The 26744-nt window shown below is 41.2% G+C and overlaps 2 long non-coding RNA genes across 9 annotated transcripts; both read left to right on the top strand.

Annotated features, from left to right (window-relative positions):
* Positions 1 to 2809: 2809 nt before the first annotated feature.
* Positions 2810 to 8509, top strand: LOC307018568. 8 transcript variants are annotated; one of them, XR_013802437.1, is made up of 4 exons: positions 2810 to 4608; positions 5302 to 5408; positions 6571 to 7288; positions 7468 to 8509. It is a non-coding gene; the product is annotated as an uncharacterized lncRNA (long non-coding RNA). The 8 variants fall into 8 exon arrangements; XR_013802438.1 differs by having other exon boundaries at positions 2810 to 5133; XR_013802439.1 differs by having other exon boundaries at positions 2810 to 5133; positions 5242 to 5408.
* Positions 8510 to 9688: 1179 nt separating this feature from the next.
* LOC307019810 lies at positions 9689 to 25953 on the top strand. The gene is made up of 2 exons (XR_013802753.1): positions 9689 to 9838; positions 25532 to 25953. It is a non-coding gene; the product is annotated as an uncharacterized lncRNA (long non-coding RNA).
* The last annotated feature ends 791 nt before the right edge of the window (positions 25954 to 26744 follow it).

Genomic DNA, 26744 nt, shown 5'->3' with positions numbered 1-26744 from the left:
GCAGTATAGGACACGGAAAGGCCTCAGTGGGCATGCCGTAAAAGGGAATGTGTTGCTGAGCGCATGCCGTAAAGTAAGTGTTGTTATTATGTGTCTGCCGCAGACTTGGCATTCTGGCTGGAACGGCAACAACGTTCCCTCTGCTTCATTCATTTCTCCTGTTCAACAGGTTAGTAGTGTGTACAAAGATTATGTCATATTTCGATCTAAGAAGTGTGTTTGAAACTGTTCTTTATGTGTAGTTTAATGTCATTCTGTCAGCTAGTTCGGCTCCACTACAGTGGCTAATGGCGTCCGCTAGCTTCTTTGTTCTTCTATGTTACTAGGTGTATGACTCCCGTGCAGTAGTTTGGCTTACATTTCAAGTGTATTCTGCTTGTATAAATATGTGAAATGCTGGTCTGAGTTCATAATTGTTCATATTATTGAAATTCTAATAGCGCGCTAATGCTATGCTAATATTGTGCCTATCAGTGTACAACAGAGCCAGGTTAAAGTGAGTACAGTCAACCGGGTTGTGTGTGTTATCACTGTATTATATACTGGAAATGAAGAAGGCTTTAATCCTTCATAAAAGTCATAATATGGCATGTGGATTTATTTCCATTTTTGATTAGAGAAAAATACGTCATACAGTTATTTTGATTTGCTAAATGTAAAGGTATGTTTTTTTTCCTTCAGATTTCACAGCTGCCTGGGCCTAGTGGCCCAGAGGCGGCGTTTATCCAGCAGCCAGAACCTTCATCTGTGCCGGCCCCCAGGTCAAAATCTACCGTGGCTCAAAGGCGTCCACCACAGCCATCACCACCAAGGACCCGAGGACCAGAGGACCAGCATCCCTACAGCGGCCTCCACCTCCATCTGTGCCTGCCACAAGATTAAGATACACCTCGATACAAAGGTCTCCACCACAGCCATCACGATCAACCCAGCCAGCAAAGAAGTCTCGCCTAGCACACGTACCTCCCATCCAGCCACCAGCATCAACCCGGGACAATCCCAGCATCAACCCGGGACAATCCCACCTACCTCCCTCCGACACAGCCACCAGCAGGCCATGCACCATCAGCCCCACCTACACAGCAGCCAGACCCACTGTCTTGGAAGACAGACAAAGACCATGGACAAAGACCCCCTGTCTTTACATTTATAATGAATAGTTGGTTGAAAAAGTTCTGATATTGGAAATATTGAGATTTTACAGTTTCATATGTTAACATAAATAGTTGGTTGAAAAATAAAGTTGAAATGCTGAATTTGTATTTGTACACATCACATACACCTTGGTATGGAATATGAAGTCATTATTCAGTCCTGATGTAACTTTTCTGTGGTGAAAGTAGAGGGATGGAAATATTTTACTCTAAATTATAATTTACACATTTTCATTTTAGACATGAACAACACTTTTATATAGGCTTATAGTGTAATTGATATATTTCACTACTTTTGTGAACCAAAGACTTTGGTGAACAAAATCTGAAACACCAAAAAAAATGGATGACATGAGTACATATGTGTTTCACAACAGTTTTGAAGTTTTCCAAAAATCGGATTTCTAAGCTAGGTTTCTCATAAGACAGTGCTCTAAGGTGAGTGAATTTGCATTTCTAGCAACACCAGAGACTACTGAACATTTTGACATGTAACACCATGCCATGTTATAAGAAGTACATTTAAAAGTGGATTTAAGGAGACATCTAAAAATTGAGAAAATACCTTCACTTCACACTCCAGAGGTTTAAGGAAAAGGGTAATGCCATTTTATTTAAAAAAAAAACAATGAAGGCAGGTTATATTGATATATTGATTGATATATTTATTATATTCAAAGGCAAATTAATACTTAGTCCCCTGAATCTGGAATAATGCACAATTTACAGCACAGCCTCACCATGTCAGGAACTTTTCATCTACAGATTGTTTTGGTCTGGCTTTACCCTTCACTGATTGGTTACAGACACTTTGAACTTATTGGCTAAGGAAATCAGAAGGAGGGGCTCATTATCATATAAAAAACCGCGCGAACATTCGCACGTATATTGGCCCGTTTTTTCGCGCGAAAAAACGGACCTCCCCGTATGTTCGCGCGTTTTTTCACCCCCGTATTATGGCACTTTTGGCTTTCCATAGCCGCTTCAACGCTTCTGCCCATTCACTTTGAATGGGGTGATGTCACGATTTGCCGAACTGCATTGTGGGAGCAAAGCGTTGCTTCTCTCGCGGTGCTCGCTGCAAAAGTAGAGCAATGTTCTACTTTTGCCGCCTCGACGGAGGCGTCAGCCAATCGAATCATATGCCAGTACAAGCTCTAGCCAATGAAACGGCGTGCTTGTGCGTCTGGGGCGGGAGATTCATGTGATTGGTTGTTGGTCGAGTTTCAGCCCCCCCCGCCGGCAAAGCGACAACGCACGCCGACGTGTGTAGGAGCCGTTCGACCCAAGAGCGTCACCTTGGACCCCGGATGTTTTTTCTTTAGCCCCGGACAAATTCTTCCTCAATAATATAATACATTAACCGTACTTTACTAGAGCAGGGGTTCCCAAAGTGTGGGAAGGTGAGCCTCCCCTCAGAGAACATAATCACAGCCGCGCCGCCCCTCCCAATTATTATTGCTATTATTATTATTATTATTATTGTTGTTGTTGCTATAATGGGGTATTCAATTGTATTTCAAAGAGGTCCAGTAAGAGAAAATGTCATAAAATGCTGTTTTAGCTACCTTTCTCTTTTTTGATTGGCTGAGCGTCACCTCCTTAAAACATTAAACAATAGCTTTTTTAAACCTTCTGAGACTGACCATTGAGCGGCCCGACCAAGCAAGGAGGCAGAGGCACAACGTCCAATAAAATAACCCGACGTGGGCATTTATTAAAACAATTAACATATTACACAGCCTCAATCCTGCTGCTGCTGTTCACGTGAGCCCAGCCTGCAGCCACCAGGATCTCACACATACTACCACTCTTCTTCTTCTTCTTCTCTTTTTTAATGGCGGGTCGCAAACAGCTTTTGGTTGCATACCGCCACCTACTGTACACGAGTGTGTATCATCATGTCAGTCCTCTAATAAACCAGCATATCAAAAAGAAAACCATAAAATAAAATAAAATAAAATAAATAAAACAAAACAAAAAACAAATCATCCATGGTCTACTGTTAAATTCTTTTCCCTATCCCAGTTTCCCTCAAAAAGGTGAACAGTGCTTTTCTGATAGCTCTTACTCCTTCTCCTTCTGTTCCCAGAATACCCGCTACATTCCACTCCCTCTTTGCCTCTAAAACTGTATCCCTTAATTTCCCTCTTTCAACTCTATAGGTGACACAATGTAATAAAATATGTTCCACATTTTCCCTAACTCCACAGTTCCCACACTTGTCACTGTCACTTTTCCCCATGACATACAGCGTACCATTTAATGCAGTGTGATTTAGTCTGAGCCTAGCTATCATTACTTCCTCCCTTCTGTTTCTTTCTTTATAAATATTAATTGTAATTGTCTTTTGCACTTGATGGTGTTCTTTGCCTTTCTGGTCTTTCTCCCACCTTTTCTGCCAGATCTCCATCCCTTTCTTCTTAATAACTGCTTTTCCTTCTCCTTTTCCAAGTTGAACTGGTAATGTGATTTCCTTTTGTAGTGCACTTTTTGCTAATCTATCAGCACACTCGTTCCCTTTCACCCCCTCATGCGCAGGCACCCAGCAGAACTGCAGATCTATGCCGCTTCTGTGAAGTCTTAACAGGCTGTGATTGATTTCTATGAGTATGTCTTCTCTGGCAGTTGTTGTTGACTGTATGCTTTGTAAACTGGATAATGAATCTGTGCATATCACCACCCTGTCTGGTCTGACCTCTTCCACCCACTGTAATCCTATTACTACTGCCAGCATTTCTGCTGTATACACTGAAAGATGGTCTGATGCTCTTTTTGATATTGACACTTTAAATTCTGGGATATATATACCAATTCCGACACACTCTTCTTTGTTTTTAGAACCATCTGTATATATTTTGAGGTAATTGTGATAATTATTCCTGAGGTACAAACTTGTTTTGAGTCCTACTTCATTTATTTGCCACTCTCTTTTCTTTTCTACAATACTCACATCTATATTTACTATTGGAAAGAGCCATGGGGGTACACTACTGAATGGATTTGATGGTGAAAACTCTAACTCATGCATGTATGTCCTTATTTTTTCTTTATTTGTCCATCCAAACCCACGCCCCTGAAACTTAGAATATTCCCAGCACTCCTGTAGTATTTTGTTTGTGATATTTCCTTCCCCACTTCCTTTTAACCTGACCCAATAAGCAAGAGCAATTTTCTCTCTTCTTAGCTCCAATGGAGTCTCTCCTGCTTCAACTAATATTGCATTAGTAGGGGTTGACTTAATTGCACCTATACACAACCGTAACGCTTTATATTGTCATACTACCACTCAACAAGAAACAGCACTTAAATATACAGACTAATTAGACACAGGTGAGGGGGAACAATTAAACACAGGTGAGGGGGAAGCAAACACAGGGCACCAGGTGAACACAATCGGGTAATCAGCAGGAGGGAACACAGAGACGACCGGAAACAACAGACAAGATGAGGGGTGAACACTTATATAATTAATGCCATTTAATAAATAGCAGTAACGGCGTCCCGTCGTTACAAACCTCTTTATCTTTTAAACATGTTGAGGTTAAGGATGGCAGCTTCCTCTTACGTTGCACTCGGAGAGAAATAGTTGAGACGGAGATGTCTTTAGCAGCAGGGAGGAGTAACGTTTCACCAATGTTGTGAGGTTTAGCTATCTGTAGCGCCACTCGGTATGATGCTTCGGTTGCCTTTGTATTCACAGTGCTAAATGTGTCAATTACATTTTTCTGTCACTGCAATTCCTTGAGCTTCCAGTCAAAAAACTCCTGTGGCTTGGTCACCAAACATGGGTGTTTCGTCTCAATATGACGCCGGAGTTTACATGGTCTCATACTGTCATTAGCTAGCACCTCGTTGCAGATAACACACTGTGGCAGTGGAGTGTCATCAGGACCGGTCCATGAAAATCCTAGCTTCAAATAATCATTGTCATACTTCCTCCGTTTTCTGACAGACGCTGTCTCCTCTCTCACTTTAGGTAACTTCACTAAAAATCTATCCATGTTGCCACTCGCATACATTTAGCTGAAGTTAACTACCTAGATTTCACTGTTTCTCTTTATTTTTTTCTGATGGCTGTGCCCAGCGCCGTATAGACTGAGAGTTACGTCATCTCCATTCACTCCAATGGACCACTTTTTTACAGCAATGGCGGATCGTGGAGCCTCTCAATCGTTCCCCGGAAGTTAGCGCCAAGGCTAGCAGAGCTGTAGAGTTGCAGCATAATAGACCGTTCGTGATGGACTTTTAAAGGTAAGAAGAAGTTTAAAGATTTATATTGCGGATATTATCAGTACATCTGATTCAAATTAACATGTGTATTAAAGGATGTCAGTGGATTATCCCTAAATTAGTAGATTTAGGGAACGTTTACAGATAAAGCTAGGATTCCGGATCAAGTTAGCAACACACGTTGAACAACCTTGTATTGTAAATTCCGTTCTCTTAATGTCATTTCGTCCAACGTTGTTGAATTAGAGAAGAGGGGCTTCTAAAGGGGATTGTATGCGGGGGTGGAGGGAGTGTTAACTGTGTTCGTTATTCTCCCGACCAGGAGAGAAGCTTTAAAATAGGAGACTAAATGGAGTCTCTGTGAAAGTTCAATTGGGTACTTTAATTTAAAAAGGCGCGGGTTGGTCACAAGCATGATATTGTTCAGTCAGACAAACAGCTGTGATCTGGCTCTCCTCGATAGGGAAGAGAAGAGAATCGATCTCTCCTCCGGTGCTGTTTATATATCCTCTGCTGGCTCCTCCCCGCCAGCCGGCTCACCTCGTCTCCAATGTCCGTTATTGCATTTAAACAGAGGATAGGTTCTTTTCACATTCAATATATGCTTAACACGCAGTTTCTCCTCATATTCTCTTTCATCACTTTTCATTTAACACATTCTAAACGCTGTAATCAATACTCCAAACAATACTTCTCGGCTCGTTTGGTTTCCGGTCATTCCGGATGTTGTCACATGCTACTCTCGTCTGTAAACAATAATGTATTCAAATAAACTGTACCTTCATTTAATATTCAGCATGGTAGTATCTCGACATCTATAGTTGTAGTGTTAAATCAGTAGGCTTCGGTTTGCACCACTCCATATCATTTCGCTACTAAATTCACCTCTTTAGAAAATCGTATATTAGCCACATGCTAAATGCTAACCGGAGATGAAGGATTTTCAGAATAAAAGCTTAACTGCTTGTGCACAAGAATTTCTGGTTTTTCAGTATAAAAGAGCATTAAAACTGACGGCATGTTTAAACTACATTTCCCCATTAAAACATTGATTTTAATTTCTAACAGGAGTTAAATATTAGATAAATATAACTTTGGTGCGTGTAAGAGTGAGTGTTTTTAGCAGAGCCATATTGTGTCCTTGTGATTATGTTGATTATTACCTGTCTGTATAATGTTGCAGCTCAGCTGATTTTGGATTGATGGCAAAGGGAGAGGGACTTAAGTGAGAGTGAAAACACAAGGTAAGTTTAATACTACTGTTTTATATAAGTAAGCATACTAAACATGTATTCTATCACTGTATTATATAAGTAATCTTGTTAGTAACCTACTGTATGGCAGGTGGAGGGGCAGTGATGTTACAGGTGGAGGAGCAAAACTGCAAGACTGCAAACTCACAAGACAGAGAAATCAAAGTTTGTTCTCCAGAGAAGAGGTTGATTTCACTTTATTTATTTCATATTTTCTAAAGATGTGGAAATGGCAACAAAAAAAAACTTGAGAGCTGCAACCAAGACAACTGTAACAACATGAGTAGAGAGCCACCAAGGTTTTTCAAGTCCCTCTCTTACTCCATTTTGCCAACCCAAACTTCCAGGTACATGACGGGACACCTTGCTTGTTTTTGTTGTTTGCGCTCCTCTGGCTGGGTGCTGGCAGGTGGAGGGCAGTGATGTTGGCAGGTGGAGGGGCAGTGATTTTACGGGTGGAGGGGCAGTGATGTTAGCTGTTACACACCAGGCTCTAACTTAACACATTGCATCCTTCTTTGCAGTGTCCTTATTCCTGGAAGGGGAATCTGCAATTCCTGCACAGTTTTGTAACCCGTTGGTCCGCACGCAAAGTGAATTTTTAAAGCCTTCTTAATTGTCTCATTGCTCCATTTCATCCCCTTTGTGGTGAGTCTGCCTAATGCCTTAAGTTGGTCTTTTTAAAACGTTTTCTTATATTTGTTGTCCCTACTTTTCATTGTTTTCTTGAGAGCTGCATTTTCCTTCCTGATTTTTCTTAGTGCAGCCTTTGCTTTTTTGGTGATTCCTTCTTGGCTCTTTAATTTTCTCTTGAATTTTTTTAATAGATCTGTTTGACTGGCTGGCTGCTGGTTCCCTTGTATGCTGACTCGCTGCTGGTTCCCTCGTATGCTGAATGGCTGCTGGTTCCCTCGTATGCTGACTGGCTGCTGGTTCCCTCGTAGGCTGACTGGCTGCTGGCTGGTGTCCACCCTCCCTGTCTCTCCTCACTAGCCATGTCCTCTCTTTCTTCACCCTCACTTTCCTTTCTCTCAGTCTCCTCATCCATTCTTCCCTCAATCTTTGAGACCAATGTAAGTAGAAGACATGGCACTGTAGATTTTCGAACATTTAAAATATTATACCACTTAAAAATAAGAAATATGACTTTTGTTACTAAGAGTTCATACTTATTATACCTGTGTCACCTTTCACACTATAGCTGTGATCATGAGCTATGGGCTTTGTAGATACAGGTCCCGGGGTGACTCGTGGTGCAGGGGCCCTTCTCTTTTTGACCACAGGGCGATGCACGAAGATGGTGGGTATAGCCTCTGCTCTCAGCCTAGTCTGGCCCTTTTTTGTCTTGACAAACTGGTCTGCATCAAAATGTGCCTGCGGAGTGACTTGAGGTTACTTCACACACAGAACAACTCAGTTTTGTCTGGCCACATACATATTCCATAGTGGTTGAATACACAGTATTAGGAAACACTTTATACTTACTGGACATGTTATACTCATTACATACTGTATATAAAATATGACCAAGAATGTGAGACAACTTTATAGAAATTCATATCACATCTGTCACTGATGCCATTTGTCATACTTTGTTAAACTCACAAATAATAAAGTTCCATAACTTCAGTTGGGAACAAAGACCACACCTTATCTCCCCAAGGCAATTTCCCATCCAATAGGTGTGTTTTATAGGTGTGTATAACCCTTTCTCCTGTCTGTTACTCCCTCTTTCAGCACAAGAACCAGAGGGGGATTCAATGGAGCCTGAATACCTGCATTGAGACCCTCACCCTGCACCCTGAGTCTCAACTCTGTGTTTTTCAAGCCTTTCCCTGTTTTTTTGTATTAAACAAAACATTAAGCTTTCCAATGGTGTGGTGTTCGTTTTGCGAAAAAGTGCAAATGCAGTGTTTGTATATAATATCCTCACATATTTTTTTGCTGTTGGTCATGAAATTGCTCCTGCTGACTTGAGCCAGCCATTTTTTCCTCCGCTCTGTGTCAGTGGGGAAGCCGTACATTCGTACTCCTTTCTCGGAGCGATTTGAGCATCCCCAGGCAGCACAGCAAACCATGGTGGCGACTAGGAGGCAGCACAGCAAACCAGGACAACACGGAGGAAAAGGCACAGACAAACTGCATGATATGCTATTCAATGTTTATTCAATTCCATGTATTTGCAATGGACGTTCCTAAAACATCACATTTAACATCATCATGCTGCTGCTGCTGCTGCTGCTAGTCCTTTGATAGTCACCTGTCGGTCTCCTGTCCTTTCTGAAAGCCATAAAGATGACATTAGTCATTTAGATAACTTGTGTCCTCAATTACCATGGGATTACTGAAACTACCATGAATTTAAGAAAATGGTAGAAATTAATCTAATCTGAATTTTGAAGCATTCCTTTAGATCCCCTCCCTCTAAATATATCAATACACATTAGAAAGTGATGCTCCTGACTACCATACAAGTTTAAGAAGGTAATATTGGTTTTAAAGAATTCAAAGCTATAAACAGCAACAGGCTCTTTAACCAAGGCACTGTTAGCCTAACATGTAAACTAGTTGTTCACACTAATCCTAATATTATCACTTAATATTAGCAAATTCTATTTTTTTTTTTAAATATTGATGTAAATACATACACATATCGATTTGTTTTATACATTTTGCAAATCAAAACCTTTATTCACTAATAATTACCAAAAATCGTAGTTCTATCCTGTTATCAATGCATTCACATTGCCTGCCATGAACTTCCGGGGAACGATCCTCGTCTGCATGAACCACGTGACGATAACCGTTTTTGGACTTCCGCTGTCGTAACTCTTCTATCTATACGGCGCTGGCTGTGCCTCCCTTGAAGCTCTCTGGCCCCGCCCAGGGGAGGCGCGCCTCACACTTTGGGAACCCCTGACCTAGAGGACGGCAGAATTGTAATTTCACGTGTTCAGTGAATGCAACAGAGGCAAGACACCACCAGACCAATCAGAGAGTTGCATGGAAATAAACGTGTTTTATTGGCTGACAGGTACGTACCTCTCCTCTATGACAGTGTTTAAACTTTAAACTGTCAGCCGCGAACACGGAGCTTCTGAAGATTGACATTAGACATTTTTAATAAAAAAGACTGCAATTCTCAAGTGGTGGCTCACGAAACAACTCCAGAGCTACCACCTGAACCAGGTGAACAAGGTATGTAAATGTTAGTAAACTTACAAGTTATGTCAACATGTAAGCAAAGCATAAATTATAGCTACGTTAACGATGCTTTGAATCGTGCGGGTAAGCTAAACCGATAGCAAGTAGCTATAGCTAGCCAGATATATTAAATAAACACTTTGTCATACAATCTAAATGTTGTGTTTTTTAGCGTTACCTGGTGATTTCAAAGAAAGCTCTCTGGGAAATGTTGACTTACTGTCAGTGTTTGACATGAAACTAGAAGCTACTGTTAAATATGTTCTTTATTCTCACGTCCAGGAGAGAAGCTTTAAAATGAGACTAAATGGAGTCTCTGAGAAGATTCAAATGGGATACTTTAATTTAAAAAAGGCGCGGTAGTGTTACAGACAGAATATTGTTCAGGCAGAAAACAGCTGTGATCTGGCTCTCATGAGCAAGAGAAGAGAGCGAATCCCTCGTCCGGTGCTGTTATATATCCTCTGCTGGCTCCTCCCCGCCAGCCGGCTCGCCTCTTCTCTAATGTCCGTTGTTGCATTTAAACAGAGGATTGGTACTTTTCACATTCAACATATGCTTAACACGCCTTTTCTCGTCATATTCTCTTTCATCACTTTTCATGTAACACATTCTAAACGCTGTAATCAATACTCTAAAAAATACAGAAAATACTTCACGGCTGGTTTGGTTTCCGGTCATTCCGGATGTTGTCACATGCTACTCTCGTCTGTAAACAATAATGTATTCAAATAAATTGTACCTTCATTTAATATTCAGCATGGTAGTATCTTGAAATCTATAGTTGTAGTGTTAAATCAGTAGGTTTCGGTTTGCACCACTCCATGTCATTTCGCTACTCAATTCACCTCTTTAGTTAATCGTATATTAGCCACGTGCCAAATGCTAACCGGAGATGAAGGATTTTCAGAATAAAAGCTTAACTGGTTGTGCACAAGAATTTCTGGTTTTTCAGTATAAAAGAGCATTTAACTTGACAGTATGTTTAAACTACATTATACCATCAAAACATTGATTTTAAACTTCTAACAGTCCCTCCTTACACACCTTTTAGGTGTGTATCTAATACTGAAATCAATGAGTTCTTCATCTGAACTTTGCATAGCACATAACTCATGTTACAAACATACAATCAAAATGGAATGGTTCTATAGCCGTAACTTTACAAAAATACAAAATAAATCCTTGTCTGAGCTCAAAGATACAAAGTTTTCCCTTGTGCATAACTTCTAGTGTTTACATTCAATATCATTCTTCAAAATAGCAGCATTCTTCAAAATAGCAGCAATGGCTTGGTATCAGAACATTTCTTCCTCCCTCCTTTCACAGAAACCGTTCTCATACCACGCTCAGTGTTAAGGCACTTGTTTTTACAAAGTGAAAAGAAACAAACCATTTTAGAATAGCAATGATTTATACAACATGAAATCTACCATATTAGAATGGTATAAAATAATAAAGTCAAATAAAATGGACTATCTTAGAATAGTGTAAAATTAATTGGAAAAATAAAAATTCACTATCTTGGAATAGTGAAAAGTAAATTGAAATAAAAAATAAAAATAGACTAGCTTGGCATTTTATTTTGCTCACTTCTTCACATGATTTCATCATTTAAAGAATCACCTCGACTGGACATTCATTGAACAATCTCATCTCTGAACATCCATATCCTTTAACATCGTTCATACTAACTCATCATTTTCATCAACATCTGTATACGGGGGTGGATCGTCCTGTTCTGCTAGCATTGGAAACTGTCCCCCCATGTGATATTGACCCCTAGCATATTCCTGGTTGAGGGCCCCATTAATCAGTCGGTTTGCGCAAGCGCGGATGCAGGTTGAGAAACAACAACTCCACAGTGCCAATATCACGATCACACTTGACACAGTGATCAGTCCGTTCAGTAAGAAATCCTTGTATTTCCCCAGCCAACCATCTAAGAAACCCCCAAGGGGGTTATTTTCTATCCCACTGTTGTCTGCTAACTCCATGCTTAAAGTCGTGAGTCCCTTCAGAGCCTTGGTTACTGATCCATCCGGTGAGGTATTGTTTGGGATGAAAGTACAACATAATGTTCCAAACATTTTGCATACACCCCCTTTTTCTGCCAATAACATATCTAGGGCCACTCTGTTCTGCAAAGACATCTGGCTGGTCTTATCCAGTTGATCACTTAGTCCCTTGATCGCGTCCCTGGAGTGATTTATGAACCTCTGCTGATTGTAGTAGATATAGTTAATCCAGTCCACATTCTTATTTACGGTGGGCCAAAGAAAAATGGATTCGAACCCTGCTAAGATCTGGTTTCTAGCTTTAAACTCATCTGGGACTCCCCTGAGCACCCCTATGCTGTCCATGTACACATTGGAATCAAAACTCCCTCTAAAGACTGACCTTTTGGCTCTAGTTGATTTGGGTTGGACTGCTATGTTTATCAGCTGCTCGGCCGTCATTGGTACTGCATAAAAAGGCATCACTAGCTGTACCAGAGCCCAGGTCCCCCTCCAATTCTGTGGTAAAACTGAGTACAAGGTTTTAGTGCCACAATACCACCACACATCTGTTCTGGGATACTGCCTAATGGGCATAGCTATACCTGGGAGAAAATCCTGCTTCATTAAAATCGTTGTAGAATTGCACCACTTCAGAGTTCCTACTTCTATACATTTTAGGTATTCCCTTGTAATGCAATCATAAAGTCCCTCGTACGGCGTGAATTCAGGTGGAATGTCTTTCATTTTTACCACTGGATACTTTTGTGCAATGTCTAGACAATCTGCTGGGGATTTTTGTTCATAGAGTTTGTACATACAGAGTTGTCCTCTTGGGTTATTGTGGGCATTAAATGGAAATGGCACTGTTCCCAAACTTGGTCGGGCAGCCGCAGAGGCCAGACAGTCCGCCATCTTGCTCTGCTTTACAGAGTAAACAACCCAGTCTAACCAGGAATTTGTGTCCTCATATCCTGTTTCTACTGCTATTACTTTCTGTATAGAAGTCGCAGTCAGATAGGTGACCAGTGGATTGTTCACAGATTTAGCAGGGGGAATTTCTGGTTCTGGTTTAAAAAGGGATTCAGTATATTTTCGGACGAAATCAGGGATTACATCAGCTGGTGGGTCAATTATTTTCACTAAAATTGATCCCATTGGGTCTTTTCCAGGAACTTCTATCCCCATCAGTAAATGGAATGCAGTGACGTCTCCCTTTTTCTTGAAATGGGGAGTGAGTGCGCTTTTAAAAGCAATTATTATTGGATTGTGTTTGCTCATATCTCCACTATGGCGACCTTTGGAAAAAGATAGCTGAGACCTAAACGCCAAACCAGGGGGATTGTTATTTCCTTCTGCCCTTGCACTCCAATATACCTTCTCTGAAACGGGACACCATGTATTATCATCTGGCCTTCCCCAAGCATGAATGCACCCATAAACGTCATGGCCTGTTTTGTCTCGCAGTTCTCCACATACAACCACATCACACACATCAAGACTGACCGTAACCGCTTCATCTCTGGGGATGAGTATTTCTAACCCTTCCTTCTGTCTCTCCGCTGATCTTTTGGCTCTGGGGATAAATGGAAGTCTCTCAAACACAGCTGAAGTTTCGTTAGTGATATTGGCATTTTCTACGAGTGCACGAATGGATTCGGGTTCTTCATGATGCTGTATCCCCTTCCCAACCAGGAAAATGCCAATTGTGATGAACAGAGCTAACAATGATATTACTATTCTTATCCCTTTGGTGCCCCTTTAATTGTTCTGAGTTCTTGAATGGCACTTCATAAATTTTACCCATGGTTATATCAGTTCCAGAGTTTTAAAATAATGAGAGCAAATATAAAATATATAGAAAATAATAAAACAAAAATATTGGACTCTTTTTTTGAATGGTAGAATAAATAGGTCTCAGATCTAAAACAAGAATGGTTATTCCGTTTTAGTATTCAATTTACAAAACCTAAAGACAATTCGTCTTTTGAGCTGTTTCTATCTTAATATCTCTAGATTTGATTTGTTATTCGTTTTGTTCCAGCTCTGCCAAATCAGTCCTAACTTCCGAGAGCTTTCTGGAAAGTGCCGGTGCAGGGCGACAATGTGTCAGGTGGTGCCAATTTGCTCCTTTTTTACCTTTTATCCAGAGAGCGTGTGAAGTTCTTTCAACTACTTCCCACAGACCCGTCCACCTGGGTTCTGCCCACTTTCTTTTGTGAACTTTCAACCTCACCCAATCACCCGGCCGTACAGGAGTCTCTTCTGGTGTCTCGTCTGGTGTCTCTGCAGTTCTCTGAACCTGTGTAGACAAGACTTGGATAATATTACTCAGAGCCCCGACATATTCATCGACTTCTATTTGTCGGATGTCTAAAACTGGGCCTGTCCCTCCTTCTCTAGGAGGCCCAGGCCTTGGCCGACCAGTTAACAACTCATGGGGTGAAAGATGTGTTTCAGCACCCTCAGAAGATCTCATTGACATGAGTGCCAGAGGCAAAGCATCTACCCATTTCATGTTTGTGCCAAAAATAACTTTTGCTATTTTCCCTTTTAATGTTCGATTAGCTTTTTCCACTATTCCCTGAGATTGTGGGTGATATGCTGACCCAAACTTATGAATTATACCAAAATATAACTCAACTTCCTCCTAGTGTTTGCTTGTAAAATGTGAACCATTGTCTGATCTTATAATCCTTGGCACCCCATAACGGGGTACGAGTTCTGTTTTGAGCCATTTAATGACTTTCTTTGCATCTTCTTTCTTGCAGGGAATGGCTTTAATCCATCTCGTATAACGATCAATCATTACTAACATATATCTAAACCCTCTGACTACATTGTATGCTCCCATGTCTGTATAATCAATACAAATGTCTTTGAATGGGGCTTCTGGGACTGGATATCTTCCCATTGGGCACTTGTATGGCTTTTTTACATTGAATGCATTACACGTGTCACAGTCGTTTACAAAGTTTTCAACCATGTCCTTCATGTAAGGATACCACCACTGTTGTTCAATGTCTTTTGTTGTTCTTGTTTTGCCTACATGAGTGGGACCATGTGATTGTTCTATTAGCAGGTGGCATAACTTTGCAGGTGCGACTAAACGGCCGTCGTGGGCTGTCCACAGGCCATCTACTTCCTTTGCTCCCTTCTGACTCCATTAATTCTGTTCATACACTCCAGCATATTTCTGCATGTCTTTGATGTGTTCAGTGGTTAACTCCTCTTGAGTATTGGCCTTTGTACATATTATTTGCTTGCTGTACCCTCCTGCTTTCTTTGCTGCCTTGTCTGCTGCATCATTTCCTCTGGATATTGCATTGTTCAAAGTTTGATGTCCTTTGCATTTCATTACTGCCACTTCTGCTACTGGTGTCTTAGCAGATGTTAGGAGCCCTCTTCTGATCCACTGTGGTCCGTCTATATGCACTGCTCCATAAGCATATGCTGAATCAGTATAGATGTTGACTCGTTGTCCCTCTGCATGCTCCAAGGCTTTGGTGAGTGCCACTACTTCTGCCAGTTGGGCCGAAGCAGGTTGGGAGATGATTTCTGCTTCTATGGTTTGTATATTTTCTCCCTCCTGCCGGACTACTGCATAGGAGGCCACATTCCCGTCATCTCCCTTGTAACAACAGCCGTCACTGTAGAGAGTGAAGTCTGGTTGGTCCAGTGGATCTGTTTCTAAATCTGATCTTATCTTGAGATCCTTTTGGGAGACTAACTGACAGTCATGGGGTGTGTGCTCTTCTGTGCTCAGTCCTGTAGACATGTTTGTTAAACCACTTTCGTATGTTATATGGGGATTCAACAGACTGGTCTGAATCTTGATTTTCCTGATTGGGGAAAATGTGAATGCCTGTGAATTTATGAATGCTACTACTCCATGGGCTGTGTTGACTTTCAATGGGTGGCACATTACCACATGTGCAGTTTTCTCAATGACTTTTGCTAGTGCAGCTAGGTGTCTTGCATATCCTGTCTGGCCTAGTTCTATATTGTCTAACTTTGAGCTATGGTACATGAGTACCTGTCTCACTCCCCCTTTTTTCTGAAACAGGACTCCATTGACTATTCCACCTGATTCAGAAACATCAAGGCAAAAATCATCATCATAATCCGGAGTGGAAAGGTGTGCCGCTTGACTCAGGGCTTGCTTCGTCTTCGTGAAAGCTTCTTCGGCCAACGTTGTCCACTCGAGAGTAGCTTTAAGATTTCTGTTTCCTGCTTCTGCAATTATGTGTCTCAGTGGTTGTGTCAAGTCCACATAGTCAGGTATGTACGTCCTGCTGTAACCTGTCAGGCCCAGGAAAGCAAGCATTTGTTGCACTGTTTTGGGCTTTGGTTGGGAGAGGATGGAACACCGTTGTGCTGGTGTCAGAGTTAGACTGTTCGAGGAAATCTTCCTTCACAGGAATGTAACCGTTCTCCTTGCGATCTGCGTTTTTTCTTTCTTCACTTTATAGCCCACATTGGCCAGTAGGATTAGCAATTGTTGTGTCACAGCCAGACATGTTGCTGCATCTGGTCCGGCTAGAAGTAAATCATCAACATACTGTATCAAAGTTACTCCCTCCGGAAGTTGCAATGCACTGAGGTCTTGTTTCAATGCACTGTTAAATAATCCTGGGCTATCCTTGTAACCCTGTGGCATCCGATTGTAGGTGTATCGCTGTCTTTGGTAGGTAAAAGCAGATATATCCTGGACTTTTGGATCTAATGGTAACCAAAAGAATGCATTAGCTAGATCTATCACTGTGAAATATTTGTGACTTGGATTAAGATTTTGTAATGCTACATGTGGATCGGGAACAGGAATATTAGCAGTTTTAGTGACATTGTTGACTTCTCTCAGATCATGGACCATTCTCCATCCCTTGTTTCCAGCTTTTGGTACCGGCAAGATGGGAGTATTCCAATTTGAACCGGTGTGTCTGATTACTCCAGCTTGCAATAATCCTTGAATGGTGTTTCCTATTCCATCTATTTGTTCTTGTTTCAATTTGAATTGCGGGCGCCAACATGGTTTGTAATTTTCCATCAGCTCCACTGAGGCTTCATGATTGACTAATCCAACATCATAGTCTCCAGTGGTCCACAGATGTGTAGGCACCTGCATCAGCATTTCTTCTGTGTCCGGATGGTTTGTGTGTTCTCTGCCATGATCTCTGTCCAATTCTTGCTTCTCCAATAGCCCTTGTTCCTGGCTATTGTTTCCAATCCTCCACATCGTCTGGTCTGTTGATTTTCCCTTTTAATTTTGTCAAACAGGAAGCTTTAGCTCCTGTGTCCACCATCATTTCCACATTCTCCCCCTCAATCTCACAGGTGACCATTGGTTCATCTTGGGCTGGAATTGCGTCACCTGTGATTGGATCCTCTGGGCCTCCTCATACGTATGGACCACTCCAAGCTGTCAGAGGCATTTGGTTCATGTTTGGCACCCCTCCTCCTGGTTGTCCCTGGAATCCTCTGCCTCCACTGAGTCCTCCCCTCTGTTGGTACTGTGTAGGCATGTACATGGGTGCTTGTGGCTGTGGTTGGACAGGAGTATACACAAGCGGTAGCGGTTGCTGTACTTGGGGATAATACTGCTGTGTCTGGGGCTGGAATTGTGTAGGATTGTATGGTATCTGTTGATGCGGACAGTTTCTGGCCCAATGATCCATCTGACCGCATGTGTAACATCCCACTTTTTGGAAACCTCTTCCTCTGCCCTTCCCTCTGAAACTTCCTCCACCTCTTTTTTGGTACTGCATCCGATTTTCTGGCGCCACCTGAGCTTGAACTGTTAGCGGTGTCTGCATTACTGTCTCCGTTTCTATGGTCTTCTCTGCTTTAGCTGCCATTTGCCTTGCCGCTTTCTTGTTTTTATTAGCTTCGGCATCTTTCTCAGCTATTTGTATCTTCACGAGTCTCCTTGCTTGGATTTTATCGTCTTCATCAAGTCCCTTTTTTGCCGCCTGATGTCTGGTATCGTGGTGAATGAGATGTTGTCTCCATTGTTCAGTGGGTTTATTGTCCAATCCCACCACTTCTTCCAAACGTGCCTGCACTGCTAGGGGAAGGGCTTTAATGACAGAGTTCTTCCACACCATTTCAATAGCTGGAGAAAGATCATGTCTTTCACCCGTGCAAGCCTCCCACACTTCTTCACATTTCTTCAAGAAGGCATGCATGTCTTCCCCAGGCTCCTTCTTCAAGCTGCTGAGAGCATGAAAACTGCGTGTTGTCGGGTAGATGTGACGAATAGCAGCCCAATATTTTGACCTGATGTAGTTGAATGGGGTGTCATCTAGGTCATTTGTGCAATTGGCCTCGGAGTCTATTGCTCTTGCTTCAAGTCGTCCTTCAATCCGTCCAAGAAGGGCCCTTACGTCTCCTAAGCATAGGTGGTCTTGGGCTGTGAATCTCTCCAGATCATTCACCCACTTCTGACCTCCTTTTATGAGTGGAGGTAGTTTTCCCACTAATGCTTCCATGTCCCTGTGATTCCATGATTGGTATTGAAATCCTCCATTTCCAGCTGCTATCAATGGCATGGCTCTATGTGCGGTACTCCTGAGTCTTTCAGCTATCGGCCCTGTCACAGTTTGTTGGTTGATTTCGTCACCTCTGTTTTTCCCTGAGGGTGTGGTGAAACCCTGTTGTTGCTGTGTGTGTTCCGGGTATCCCGAGTGTCTGCTGGTTTGAGAATGTGCACTGTTGTTGTCTTCTCCATGTCCTTGTCCTCTGTAATTTTGTTCATCAGGAGAGTAATTTGTTCGGCGTGTTCTTTGAGAGTCTTCCCATCCCGAGTTCTTTGTTCTTGTTGTTCTCTATTTTGGTTCTGGTGTCTGTCTTCCATCATTTCCCGGAATGTCACATCTTCTCGTTGTCTTTCTGCCAGACGTTGTTGGTATTTATCTTCCTCCCTTTGTCTTTCTGCAATAATGTCATTACTGGCTTTATCTGACTTTCGCATTTCTTCAATAATGTCATTATGTGCCTCTTCTACCTTTCGTCTTTCTTCAGCATATCTGTCATTATGTGCCTCTTCTGCCTTTTGTCTTTCTTCAGCATCTTTGTCATTATGTGCCTCTTCTGCCTTTAGTCTTTCTTCAGCATCTCTGTGTTCCATTTCTCGTCTGTGTTGTTGTGCGTCTTCCTCTGCTGTTTGTTGTTGAAGAGAGAAGATGGGCCCTACCGCTCTCTCATAAGCGGCCATTTTTCCTGGATCTGCACCTGATCTGTTGATTGACTGGAATGACATAGGTGTTTGTAGCATGTCTCGCTTAAGTTGTCCATCTGTAGGCATAGTTCTTAATGCGTGCATTTTGGCTAATCGTTTGTGTTCCTCCAGCAGCTGGTTGGATTGAGTCGTGAGCATTCTTACTCCGTATTCCAATTCTTGGAGACGTCTTGCTGTGGGGACTCCCTCCAATTCCAATACTCCTCCCAAAATACCGAACGTTGGGGCTTGTATTGAGGGTTGAAGGAGAGTTTTATTTTCTGACATGTAGGGAGGAGGTTCTTCAATCAAGTTAGAATAGAGCTTTGGAGTTTGGATCACTGGAGCGTCTTCCATTTTTTTTCCCGCGTCTTCTTCTGCTTGCGAATTTGCTTCTTGGGCGACGCACATGTTTGCCATCCCACTAGCAGAATACTTTAAATGGAGCATCAGACTTTTAACTCGTGCTTTCCTTATTTCCGCTTTGTTCATAGCAATCTTTGCAGGTCCATACCAAGAGGGTTGTCCGGCTTTGATCCATGCTTGTTGTTCTCGCAGGTATTCTCCATTTTCATGGTCAATTACTGCTTTTCTATGGGCTTTCGTTGGTGCTGGTTGATCATCAGCTGGATACAGTCCTCTCGTTTGCCATTGTTCCAACAGTTTCTCCATGTGGTTCCATGTCTTTTGTCTAAGATTTGGAACTGTTATAGCATCTGATCTGATTTTTATCCTTCCTTTGATATCTGCTGTTGAGCCTGGCTCTGCATCTAGTCTCAACTTAGTTTGTTTTGGTGACATGTTCTCTAATTATTTATTAACTTATCAAAGATGAAGCACTAATCTTCTGACTAGCACCTTCGTTGCTATTCGTCCGAACTTTATTTATTTATTTATTTTAAGTTTCTCAAGGTTTTATTAAAAAAATGTTTGTTGAAGTTATAGATTTATTTTATTTTTTTAAGTTTTAGGTAAAATATTCAAGTTAATTAATATATAAAAATTATACAAAATTGAAATATGAAATGTTAAAATAAAGTTGTACCGTGTATGGTTTTGACTTTGAAATATTAATATTGTTCAAATCCAAATCTCCTGTGTACAATGCATACCGAAATGTATGGAATTATGCTAATGTCACTACAGGGTGTCCGCGGGGTCTTAAAAAGTATTAAAAGTTGATAAATCAATTTAGCGAAAATTAAGGCTATTAAAAAGTATTAAACGGCATTTTCCAAGGTATTAAGAAGGTTCACAGCAACGACAACATGAAACACCCTTTAATTTACTGAAACGACATGTCGGGAAACCCCACAAGGCGGCCCCATGCATAGCGCATGCTGCTTATTATTTTAAGTTTCGTTGCCTTGCTCCGCTCTGTGTGTGTGTGTGTGTGTGGGGGGGGGGGGGGGGGGGGGAATAAACGACTACGGTAACGGGTCCCAAGGTGGGTAGACCAGCATACGCAACGCTCTGGGGGTCAAACGGCTCCGTGTGTGCCCTATATGATCATTTTCTGATAACGATGAAAGAGCCCGCCTCCCTCTCCCCACGTCTCCTGCTGCTGCTGGGCTGTCAGAAGAGGGGGAGAAAAAGAGAGGCAGTCACTGTTTATTAAATATTATTATATACAGAACAGAGTCGTTATCAATTTGTTTTAAAGCTCAATAAATAACAAAGAAGACCTCTGACCGGCACTTTCCTAATTTTGTACGGAAGATTTAAACTTTAACGGACATGTTGACCGTTGGAACATTTTTTTTACGGAAACTGCCGCACGGTCCCCTCGTTCCTTGGAAGAGGCGGAGAGGTGGGTGTTTTTCATCTGCTGGTGGACTACCTGAGAGATACAGCAGGAGAACACGCCGTCCACCGCGGAGAATAAACAGAAGGGCAACCATGGCAACCATGCTCCGGGGTCTTCTTCGCTGCTTTTGGTGTATTTAGGGCGGCAGCAGCGCCACTTACAGGCCTGACGTACTACATCATTTCCAGCATTTCCAGCGGTCTAGTGTGAACGGACATGTTAATGAATCGAATGCGTGTGAACGGAAGCCTTTTTTGCGTTTGTGTATGCGTTTTACCGTGTGGGGCTGGGGTCTAACCCAAACTATATCCGGTCACAGAGATCTGCTATTTTAAAGTAAAGTCAACACATATAGACCCTAAATATAGTCTATATTAAGAACGAGAAAAGTCTTAACATATATATCCTTTTTTGTAAACATATGACAAATGTGTGAGGGTGATGACGTCAGAGCATCGTCTTATGTGCCAGGGCTTAGCCCCGGACAGCCCCAGCCCAATTTAACCCCTGGGTATTTGTGAGGGAGCTCCTATATGGCATTACCCCGCTGAAGCTCACCAAAGTTTAACATATTTCATAGTTCAAAGTTTTGTCAATTGTTTTGTTTATTGGTCAAATACTGGTTTCTAATGTTTTCTGAGGAGTTTTACTGGAATGAAAGAGCACAGAGTACAGAAGCAACAAAGCAGCATACTGCATTAAACCTGACCTTCACAGAGAGGTTGAAGTTCATGTGGAGAGGAGGCTTCAGTAGTCTGTCTGCACTCTGTTTAGTTTTGCTATCTTACAATCAATATAGTAAATGTGAGGTAAAGTGTGTTGCCAATGTAACCGGTTAGAACTCAAAGTTGCGATGAGGTCTTAAAATGTATGGAAAGGGTCTTAAAAAAGGTCTTAAAAGGTATTAAATTTGACTTCAGGATTCATGCATATACCCTGCACTACTTGTGTTAGCTTCAATAAATTGGTGTTTGAAAAAGTATTATGTAAAGTTTCTTCTCTAATTATTAGAAACCACTTGCAATTCTATCTTGGCGATCAAGCATGTGTTTATTTATAACACTTAAAATTATACTTCACAATGTTATGGTGTTTCTTCTATTTGTGTAATAATTCTGTACTACCACCAGAGTGCGCTATTTTAATTTCCAGCTTAATCCACTAGGGAATAGCTGTTGCAAAACTGACTTGTTTTTAACAAGGAGAAACTTATTTTCCTTAAAAATATCTTTAAAATAGGAAGAACATTACACTATGGTTAAACAACACAGCACATAACCGCCAAAACACTTTTGCAAACAAGAATATTCACAAAACCGCTAATACACACTTGCAAACAAGAATATCCCAAAGTTGAAATAATGGTGGGGTGATATTTTGTCTAGTAAATTCAACACACAACACTGTAGTTTAAAATAACATTTCTATTTAGTTTACAATGATAAATGGGCCTCATACCCTTACGTCATAGCCCTTTACCCATGTACGTAAATGTTTTGACTTTAAGAGCCAGTATGGTCATCTCTTCTGTTTAAACACGCTATTATGGGACAAAATGGGACGCTATCCAAACACAATCAGAAGAATATCGTCTATCTAACGCACGAATGTCGCACTTCTCGTCGTAATCCACCACGTAATGTCTTTTTGAAAACAGAAAAAAGTAACTACTGAAAGCTTCAAACTCCTCAGGCCTTTTCCTTGAAAAAGGACTTTTTTAAAACAGCCTCACACTGTTGTTAACACAAAACACTCACTCCAATAACCTTAGATTTAAACTTTGGCTGTGTCTTTGCCTCAAGCAGTCCCGACTGCTTAATGGCCTAAAACCATTCACGTTAACTTAAAACGCAACAAAAGACACCTATTGAAGGGATTGGTTCTAGCCGACATGTAATAACAGACAAACGAATAGCATGCAGGGTTAAATAGAACAAAATTAATTGAACTCATGCCCGTAACAAAGCAACGCCACGTGGTAGGATACCAATGTTTATCAATTTAGGCTTGTTTTAACTTAAATTGCAAAGCTATTTTCAGGATCCGCTGGCCGCCGTCAAACACACAGAACTAACATTGTCCTACATAAACTATTGAAGAATTCGATATAACAGGTTTCTCCTTACCTAGTTGATTTGAGCTCTCTGTGTGTTGAACGGATGCCAGCGGGAACAGCGAGCAGCCTGCTGTAGTCTCTCCCGGTTGTGCGAGGATCACGTCGGGGTCACCAATTGTTAAATATGTTCTTTATTCTCGCGTCCAGGAGAGAAGCTTTAAAATGAGACTAAATGGAGTCCCTGAGAAGATTCAAATGGGATATTTTAATTTAAAAAAGGCGCGGTAGTGTTACAGACAGAATATTGTTCAGGCAGAAAACAGCTGTGATCTGGCTCTCATGAGCAAGAGAAGAGAGCGAATCCCTCGTCCGGTGCTGTTATATATCCTCTGCTGGCTCCTCCCCGCCAGCCCGCTCGCCTCGTCTCCAATGTCCGTTATTGCATTTAAACAGAGGATAGGTTATTTTCACATTCAATATATGCTTAACACGCCTTTTCTCCTCATATTCACTTTCATCACTTTTCATGTAACACATTCTAAACGCTGTAATCAATACTCTAAAAAAATACAGAAAATACTTCACGGCTGGTTTGGTTTCCGGTCATTCCGGATCTTGTCACATGCTACTCTCGTCTGTAAACAATAATGTATTCAAATAAACTGTACCTTTATTTAATATTCAGCATGGTAGTATCTCGACATCTATAGTTGTAGTGTTAAATCAGTAGGTTTCGGTTTGCACCACACCACGTCATTTCGCTACTCAATTCACCTCTTTAGTAAATCGTATATTAGCCACATGCTAAATGCTAACCGGAGAGGAAGGATTTTCAGAATAAAAGCTTAACTGGTTGTGCACAAGAATTTCTGTTTTTTCAGTATAAAAGAGCATTTAACTTGACAGTATGTTTAAACTACATTATACCATCAAAACATTGATTTTAAATTTCTAACACTACACATTTGATCCTGAGTCCTGTCAGTGTGTTTCATAGTTAGCTTAGCTAAGCATCAACCTAGCACTGAAATATATGGATTTTATGTGACAGTATTTCTGAGAAAAGTCAGCTGAAATGGTGACATAGTTGCCACTGCGTGTCAACATTATGTTTGAACGTATTTGCAGCAGTAAATGTGGCTGTTTGGCCACTGACGTTGCCATAACAACACCTGAATTTAAATGTGCAACCTCTTTTTGTGACAGATTTTTGCATGAAATTATAATTCTTCTGAATGATATTTCCTATTTACTGCTAGTTTCTATGTGAACATTATGAGATGGACAGCCAGCTAACAAGCTTTTTATACAAATATTTCAGATCAAAGCTAATCCAGTGGGGCTCCTGAAAGGGGGCAAGGGACACTATGCTCCCAAATATTAGGCTTTGACCCCCATCTTAAAATTGATATGATCTGCATTGTCGGAGGCCTTTCTTCCTCATTATCATGTCAAATTGTACAGCTTTCCTTAGTTTTGAATGCAGAAAGATGACTATATTAGAGTATTAAGGGAAAATTACTATATTAAAGTGTTAAGTGAATATTAGGGGTGCACCGAATGGGAAATTCTTGGCCGAAACCGATACCGAAAATAGGAAACAGTTGGCCGAATGCCGAAAGGCCGAAAATGATTAATATATATATAATGTATACATTTTTTACCAATGTTGTTCAGCTACCTGATTATGGAAAAAGACATGATTATGGCAAAACGTAACTTAAATAATAATCACTATTATGGGTCCATAAAACATTTATTCAGCACTTTTGAGTACATTAATTCCAAGTCAAGTGCATTTTCTTTTCTCTGTAGGATAACTACAACAAAGTGCATTCAGAACAAAGCCAAGGTGCTTTAAAACTGCATAAACATCTACGCCAGGAGGCCTACAACAAACTACTGTAAATAAAGACTGTAACAGCCAGGGCTTCAACAAAAACAAATGCACCTATAAGTTTGGTAACCTAACGTGTTGTTGTGATGACGTAATCAAAACGCGGCGACAAGCACGTCGCGCAACCATGCTCGCGGCTGGCTCACAGCCAACATGTCTGCCGCTTGGAGATATTTCAAAATATCAGAGAAAGAGGCGCGGATTGCGATTTGTAAAACGTGTTCAGCTGACATTTCCAGAGGGGGTGTAACTGCAAAGACTTTCACCACTTCGAGATTACTCCACCACTTGAATACAAAACACCCGGACAAATATGCGGAGTATGATCAACGTAACCCTGTTCTCTGACATTCGGTGATATTTTTTCGGCGCTAAAACCCTTTCGGCCGAAAGGGCCTTTTTAACCATTTTCGGCCGATAATTTTCGGTGGCCGAATATTCGGTGCATCCCTAGTGAATATATTAAGTGAATTACTCAAACTGCATTTGTATAGGAATGATTCTGTCCTATTAGCAGATCACTACTCTTAACAGTGATATCTACAAGAGGTTTCCAATGTAAATGTAACTATTTTCAATTGGTTTGTATTACATTTTGTGACAGTGTGGTGACACTCATTTTAATGAATAAACATTTGTGTATTTTGAAATTCATGTATTTGACAGAGATGGAAACTGATTGACTTACATACTTGTTTGTGTTTACCTACACAGTCGTCACAGATGAGCCAAACAGAGTAGAGGATGAAGAAAGGAGAACAGGAGAAAGGGACACACAAGAAGGAGATACAACAGACAAGAACGACAATGGAGACAACAATGAATAGGAATACAGTCAATGGGTAACATGACTGATTTAGGGACTGCAGAAACAGGGCCAAGGCAAGTGAGACATCACTGCTTTCCATCCAGCATCTTTGGCCAGCAAAAGAGATCATTTAAACTGCAAACAGCAAGAGATGAGGGAAGCAGCAAGAGATGAGGGAAGCCGCAAGAGATGAGGGATTATTATTTCCTCCTTCCATCCCTTTTTTCTATTTAATCTGATTACTAACAACTTCTAATAATGTGACATAGTTTATGTTTTAATTGGAAAACGAAGTGTGTTTAAATAATAAACCCGTTTCTGATTCTGAGTCTTTCATTTTCTTTTCAGATATGGGTATTGAGAGATGTATCCATATCTCTTAATGTTGCTCTCAAAGTGCACAAGATTGATGCTTTTAACTTCAACATTTAAAAAATGTTTCCTAGGTGAGTTCCCCCCAAAATAGCACTTTATCTCCGCTTATGTAACTCCGGTGTAGTGTCCCCTCGGCAACAGATCACTCAGAGCTGGTGATTACTTTCCTGCATTTCAATGGGCAGCATATAAAAAGGACACGTGAGCTGCATTGCTTAAGAGATCCTCATATGCTATCTCTTTTACAAAATAAGTGTCCAGTCAACAACAAAACATCAGTGATGAGTGAGTGTGGTAGTATATTTTTCACAAGCAATGTGAAACATTAAACTTAAACAAACTGGTGTACAAAACTCACATACCTGCGTTGATCTACTGGAGTGTCTCTACTCTTTCTTCTCCACATCTCTTGTCCACCATCAGAGATTGCAAACATTTCAGAAACAGCTAGGTAGGGGACAAACAACTTGTTCGCTGGGCATGTCAAAAACCTCCCTGCTTTGATCAAGACTTTAGGGAGCCTTTCAGCCCCTCGAGCAAAGGGACTGGAAAGCAAGCTTTGAAAATTCAGTACCATCTACATGCTTGTCATGTTCCAGACACTGCTCTCAACCACCCAGGGCCTGCACAAATACCTGCTGAAAGAAACAATTGACTTGGTGCAGGCAGTAGATTACAAAACAGCAGTTGAGAACACATTGAAAAGTTACAGAAGTAACGAGAAAGCGCATGAGGTCTATGACA

Source organism: Notothenia rossii (genome assembly GCF_949606895.1).
Source record: "Notothenia rossii genome assembly, chromosome: 9".
Taxonomy (NCBI): Eukaryota; Metazoa; Chordata; class Actinopteri; order Perciformes; family Nototheniidae; genus Notothenia; species Notothenia rossii.
This window is presented reverse-complemented; position numbering and strand designations above follow the sequence as displayed.